Source organism: Zea mays, chromosome 1 (assembly GCF_902167145.1).
Source record: "Zea mays cultivar B73 chromosome 1, Zm-B73-REFERENCE-NAM-5.0, whole genome shotgun sequence".
Classification (NCBI taxonomy): domain Eukaryota; kingdom Viridiplantae; phylum Streptophyta; class Magnoliopsida; order Poales; family Poaceae; genus Zea; species Zea mays.
The window spans coordinates 104,725,892-104,732,935 of NC_050096.1; the positions used below are offsets into that span (position 1 = coordinate 104,725,892).

General features: G+C 43.1%; 1 pseudogene; it reads right to left on the bottom strand.

Moving 5' to 3' along the window:
* Window positions 1-1,867: 1,867 nt before the first annotated feature.
* LOC103644830 (uncharacterized) lies at window positions 1,868-3,127 on the bottom strand (annotated as a pseudogene).
* Window positions 3,128-7,044: the final 3,917 nt, after the last annotated feature.

Here is a 7,044-nt window from a genome sequence, read left to right on the forward strand (position 1 = left end):
TTGATATAAAGTAAGTTTTTTATGGAGTAAAATAGACCATGTTTTGAAAGACTCACTAGGCTTTCCATTTCTAACTAATCTAGCGACCTACAATCACATTGCTTTGATACCACTTTTGTCACACCCAGTTTTAAGGGAAAAAATAATGCATATTTTATGTGTGTTAGGATCTATTTCGACATATATGTTGACGTCACAAGTGTAATATATCAAAAGAACAATGCATAAAAGTGTAAATAAATATTACATTAACATATTACACTTCAAAATGACATAATGTCTTAACCTTTATTATTCATCAAAGTACAGCAGAACATGGGCATCCTTCCACATGAAGATGACCTGGGGTATCACTAGACTAGCATCCATCAAGTTTTCCATCATATCTGTTGGGGGCCTTCCTCTCCGGAGGTCCTCAAAAACATGACTAACCATATGTTTTCAGCATGATATGGATTATTACAGGGAGCTTCGGCTTTAGGATGGAAATTTCTCCCATGGCAAAGGCATACGAGGTGAAGATATAATCCGAAGATGATAAGAATGAACGCCGAAGCTATAGCCGAAGAGTAATAGCTTCAGCTTAAAATGGTGATGAAGATCAAACATGATGCTGACCGGAAGGGAAAAAGACCAGCTAGTCCTTAATGATTTATGTTATGGTCATAAGTAAATGTCAGGGACATAAATGTACTTTTACTGTGACACCCTAGGTGTCTATTTCACGTTATATCGGGAGATTTATCCTAATCTCGAATGCTCAGTGAAAAATTCTATTTCTCAATCGCGTTTATCTCCAATTATCAAGTTACTTGTGAAGGTTTCACCGATTTCTGATTTTATTCGATCTCAAGAACAGTCAAATTTGGAGCCTGTTAAAAACTTTTACTTCTCGGAACGAATGCAAATTCGGTAATCAATCTCGATTTATAAATCTCGTCTAAAGCTCATTTAATCAGGCGCTCGACAATTGCTAGTCGAGCTGTGTCCGAATCCAATTTCTCGATGTTCGATCTGTGTCCAAAAATTAATCCGAGCCCGTGCTCTCAAACGGGATACTCCACGTGTTGGCACCTATTTAATTTTATCCAACTCGGCTTAAAATCTCTATGTCCAATCTAAATTCGAAAATCAGCATCAGCAATGATTTTTATCAATCCGATTCGCTTTAATTCGATAACGAATCCGAAGCCGATCGATCTCGATTCATTTTATTTCTACTTATGCGCGAGAATTTAATTCCCAAGCAACACCCAAATAAAATGTCTCGGTCTATTTTATTCTGTGGCCTCTCGTTCATCCGTACGTCAGTTCGCTCTATTCCCTGCGTAGGTCTCAGCCAACGAATAAGTGCTGCGTAAATCGGTCGACAGATGACCACTTCTCTCCAACCAATAATTGCTGTCGTCCTCATAAACAACTCATACAGGAGCTCTTGTCTCAGAGAAATAAAATAAAGTTACTTAGCTCCTAAGCAATCAGCCTTTTTATCCTTAAATATTTCATCAGCAGTTGTCTTATTTTCTCCCGCACGCACAGAGGCTACACACGAACGCCAACACCTGGTCCTGGCGCTCGGCCCCGTGCTCTCTGCGCCAGTGGCTGCAGCCGGCCACTAAAAAATGCCGCCCAAATTGACCAATATGTGGCTGTCCAGTCTCTACTCCAATGGGTGATGCCGTTTCCTCCTAGCCAATCACCCTGTTGCAGCCACCCTTTAAGCGTCGCTCCTCTGTTCCTTAGCGTAGAAGCATTTTTCCTGGCCGCCAGTTTCTCACGCACACAACCTGCTCGTCTTCCACCTCCGGCCATCTTCCTCCCTTTGCTCCTGCTCGTCCATGGAGCCCTGGTGATCGTGCCCCTCACATGGACGCGCCCCCTGCTCGTGATCTCCCCAGGACCGAGCGCCCCTCCCCAACTCTCCTACACCCTCAAGTCGAGTGGGATCTCTCCATGGGTGAAGCTTAGGCGCCGATGCTCTCCTTCTCTGGTTCGACATGTCAGCTTGGTGCCCTCTCTCCCATGGCCGATCCTGAGGTCCCTGCCTCGACCTCCACATCGGCCTCCATGGCGCTCTTCTCCCTGGGCACCCAGACGTGTGCGCCCCCTTCCCTGCTCTTGCCGCGGCGAGCTCCTTCCCTCCAAGCACCAGCCCTGGACGCCAGGCCGCAGGCCATAGTTCCCGTGCACTTGTCCGCAGCCAGGTTCGTGTAGCCACCGTCGAGCTCGATCAATCTTCTTCCCCACCATGCTGCACCGAATCCGAGCTCCCCTGGCATTTTTTTTCCTGCAGAAAAACTCCACGTGGGCTCTGGAAGTGCCCAGCTCGCGCCGGAGCGTGGCGAGGCTTGACTATCGCCCAGCCATGGTGGCTGTAGGCTGAGCAGACCCCTCTGCTCTAGTCATGGCGCGGACCTCCTCTGGTCCGAGCTCGAGCAGTGAACTCTCCGTGGCGCCTTCCCCTGCAATTTTCCCCTTCCTCTCCTCTACTTCTATGGCGCTCAGCACTCCTGCCACAGGTCCGGCTGCAGCAAGCGCTCTTTTTTCCCATGGCCGAGCAGGCGCTCCCAACAGCCGCGATGCCTGGTTTCTCTCCCTAGCCACTACGCCGTCATGCTCCCTCTGCCCCTGCTTTTTTTCAGGACGCCGAGCACCCTCCCCACAGGTCGCTTTTTCCAGCTGCGCCGGACACTCTGTGATTTGGCCGCGTCGCGTCCAGGACTCCCATGGCTGCCTCCCTGGCGTACCTCGCGCAGCAGCCGCGACGCCAGTTCGCGCAGCCACGTGAATCTCCTTTGCGTCACGCCCTCGGCGTGCTCGACATAATGCCGCAGCAAGCCTGCAGCAGCAACCCCGGATCCCCTCCGCATCGAGAGTAGCCGCGTCGTCGATCCGTGCAACCCCGACGTCTCCGTGTCTTGCTTCGCCGTCAATCTGCGCAGTCCCCGTCGCGATGCCGTCGAAACCCGCGGTGAGCTTCCCCGCTGTCCCGTGTTCCTTGATTTTATAAAATGACTGAACAAATAAACTGTGTAATAATTATGCATATCGTTTAATCGCAGCCCCTTGTCGTTGTCGCGCTTCGCGCGTCGTTTCTCGACCGAAAGCCAAACCAACATGCACGCATGCACAACACCAATCAGATTTCGGCCAGGTTGTTCGATTTAGAAAAATTGTGGTTTTTGTTTTATTTACGATTCAGTCGATGGCGTGAATATGTGTGTGAAAATATAATTGTATGAATGAACGCGTGTAGAGAAGAAACTAAAGTAGAAAAGAACTCGGACATTTTTATATTTTGATAGGAAAATTATGCGATGCGTTGTTTGATGTGAAAAACTAAGTTACAAAATGTGGATTATGTTTTGAGAAATGCATCGATATGTGTTTATGTGAAAAGTATAATTGTTCTATGCAATGTGCTGGGATTCGTGATTATATCGGGGATATATTTATTGATGTGACGAGTAGTTTAGAAAATGCTAGTTGCGTGTAGGATGTATTGTTAATACATGAGTGTCGGGGTTCATATATTAGTGGTCGCGCCACATTGATCGAAGTGTCTCGAGTGCACGCCACAATATGGTTGTATGCGAGACCGGGTTATGTGCCTGACGAGTTAGTAAAAATCTATCGGTGTCACTTGTGTTAAGTTGAGGTTTATTTGCGCGTGGAAAGTAATAATGTGCTTAATACCTAGAACTCTTAGTGGATAGTAGAAATTGTTTTGGCTTATATAGATAGGTGGTGACATGCCAAAGTAGTCGTCGCTTCTCTATATTTATGGGTCGAATCGTAACGATGCGTATTATGTGTTCGTTCAATTATGCGTCGCATATAGTGTATGATTGTGCTCACAATTTTGAGTAGACGCTTCAAGTAAGTCAAGTAGATACAAGTGTGTAATGGAGTTAGTTGTCTTAGGATAAATATTGAAATACTCGGATCGTATGATAAACATCTATGCGTTCATAATTCAGGAAGTAAATGCATGGTGATTGCGATCTGGAGATTAGTGGTTTACGGTTCGTATAAATTGGTCGATGTGCGAAAATACTTGTGAATCTGTGTGTTTATAAAAATGTTGTAGTATATGTGTTGTCTCGGATTGCGATAATAAGAGGCAAGCCGACGTGTAGGATGTATACCGGCCTATGTGGTTGCTCTAGTTAGCCAAATTGTTAGATGGTTTGGTTAAGTGCGTAATCGCAATAAATTGCTTGTTGTAGTCTAAATGTGTATGGTTATGGTCGCGGGTAAAATTATTGGTGTTCATGTGATGTCTAAGTAAAAATACAAATTAGTGTGTGAAGGGCGCAATCGATATACACATTTATACCGGGTTTGATTATTGTGGTGAATATGTTTGTTGATTGTGTACGGTAATTCTAACGCGCGAAATAACTTGTATAAAATTAGTAAGTCTACTTATTAGTCCTTATTTGATTAATTTAACGCTAATAAATGGTAAATTGTTAGAATGGTTCGAGTCTCTAAAACGCGGCAATTCTTGAAGTAAATAGGAGCTGAAATTATTAGTTGCTGTTTTGGACTGCACGCAGTGATTTCCCCGTGCTGTATGTTTGATGAACCAAATTGTGTTTTCTGTAGATATGTGCTATAGAAAAGTGGTAGATAACTTTATTATCTTGCTGGTGTTAAAATTTGATAGACATAAGTCTGATCGTTTAGGAGTTATGCTTTTCACAAATTCAGTAACTGAATCTGTCCAAATTCTGTACAGATTTCAGAAACTGCATTGTTTGCCTAATTTAATATTACAATCTGTTCATGGTCATTATAAGAAAGTTGTAGATGTTTTTCTTATCTTGCTTGTGTTAAAATTTCACAACCATAGGCCTGACAGTTTGGGAATTATTAATTTTACAAACTGGTTGCTGTGTTCTGTCCACTGACACAACAGATTTCGAAAACTGTATTGTTTGATTTAGTTAAACATGGAATCACTTTTTGGTGATTATAAATGTTATGTAGTGTTTTTGCTGAGCTTTTTAAAAAGTCTTGGATCACTCTTTTTGGTGATCTGAAGATTAAGTTATGGATGTTTAAAGTTTGAAGACTGAATCTGCCCAATTCTGGACAGCAAAGCCTTCTAGTGTCTTTTGTCCTTAGTTAAATATTGAATCATCTTGAGATGTTTATAAATGATATGTAGACAATTTTATTACCTTTCCAAAAAGTCTAGGATCAATTTGTTTGCATGTCTGAATCTTCAGTTGTGAATTTTTGAATTTGCAATTCTGAATCTGTCCAAATCTGGACAGAGCTACTGTGTTTGCACAATTCGACCTTGCTAAGTGTTTAATCATGTTGAGATGACAATACCAAAGTTGTAGAGCACTTCTTAAGCTTTCCAGAAAGTCCTAGTTTTATATTTTTGGACTAATAATTGAAGAGTTATGATTAAAACAAGTAACTGCTGTATTGCTGTCCAAAAATTCTGCTAGTGCTTATTTGATTGTTAGTTCACCCTTTTGGCTAAAAATGGTTGGTTAACACTAAATTAATATAGACTTGCCATGACTAAGCTTAATAATGCATGTGTATCATGCTTTATATGTTTCTTGCTCTAGTTGATTGTGATATAGGAGTTCCGTAGTTAGTGATGCCTATGTCGTATTTAAGCTTATGTTGTCTTGGTTGGACTTGTGTGGTCGGTGATGCTTTTGTGTGATTAATAGAAGAACTAATGAAAAACCGTAGCAAATTAAATAAATGTTCATACTTGTGATGTCGTAATTGTGTTGCGTAAATAAATAAAATGTTGTGGTCCTTTCAATGGTGTTAATGTTGAACGCCGATAATGTATAGATAACTAATGCTAACGTGTGGTTGTTCACGGTGTCTTACAATTTAGTGTTTAGTTCGCTACTGTGTCTTCAATATCTTGTGCTATTTTCATCATATTCATACATATGCATCCTGCATATCATTTAGGACCGAGAGATGACGATCGTGCAAGTGATGTGGTGCCAACCACAAGGTGCAGTCGGTGGATGACCCAAAGAAGGATGGACTTAACCAGTGGATGCTCGCCAAGCGAGCACCTCCCCCAGCAAACACTACCTAAGTGTTAAATTAAAGGCAAGCCCCGGTTTTATGCATAACTGTTTATATATGCTATTTTACTACACTTATTGTTTGTAGGCTTGTACCGTGCACTTAAGTGTAGGAGTTGCTTGAAACCCTAGTTGCATGAACTCAGGATTCCTTTTGAGATGGATACTAGTATGCTAGGTCGAGTAGCTGCTATGCTAAATCAGGATCTCGGTAGAAGTCGAGTGATTTTTCTAGCACTCGCGCGAGGTCAGGAATTGGTTGTATCCATTTTTGATAACAGAAGGATGATGGTCTGTGGACACGGATCCATGGGGATGCGTTGTCTATGAGACGAAATTGGAATAAGGATTAACGTGCGGATACCTGTGTCAAGCTTTTGAACGTACTAAGCACATGTCGGGAAAAATTGTAACCGGTAAACCTAGTACCTGAGTGAAGCCGGGCGCGGACTTTATCCCTCATGCGACCTGAGACTGGGTCTCCCATTCTAGATATGGTGGGTACAAGTGCGGCCACTGCACGGCGGCGGCCGGGGTCAGTGCAACATTGTATGCCAAGGCGGTGAGGCCTAGACGCGAACGGGGAATCGATGGGGACGGTTGACATGTGTGGGGTCGGAGTACCCTGACATGTCGTGTGTTTAGGTTTACCTTGCAAGGATAAAACTCGATTCGAATCCTCTGCTTCTCGCAGCTAATGAGACTGCTTGATCCATTGTACTGCATTGAGTAATAAGTGGAAATGAGATACTGGCAAAAGATGTTGATTGATATAATGCTTGATACCATGTATGGATAGATAGGTTCTCATATAGTCTAAATTACTATTCTAGAACTTGAAAAGCTAAAACTTGTTTTTAGACTCAGCTAGTGCTTTTGGCAAACCAAACCCCTCAGCCAAACAGCTGCATGTCTAGAGGTAGAGGAGTAGACTCCTCACACCGGGTAAGTCTAGCTGAGTATT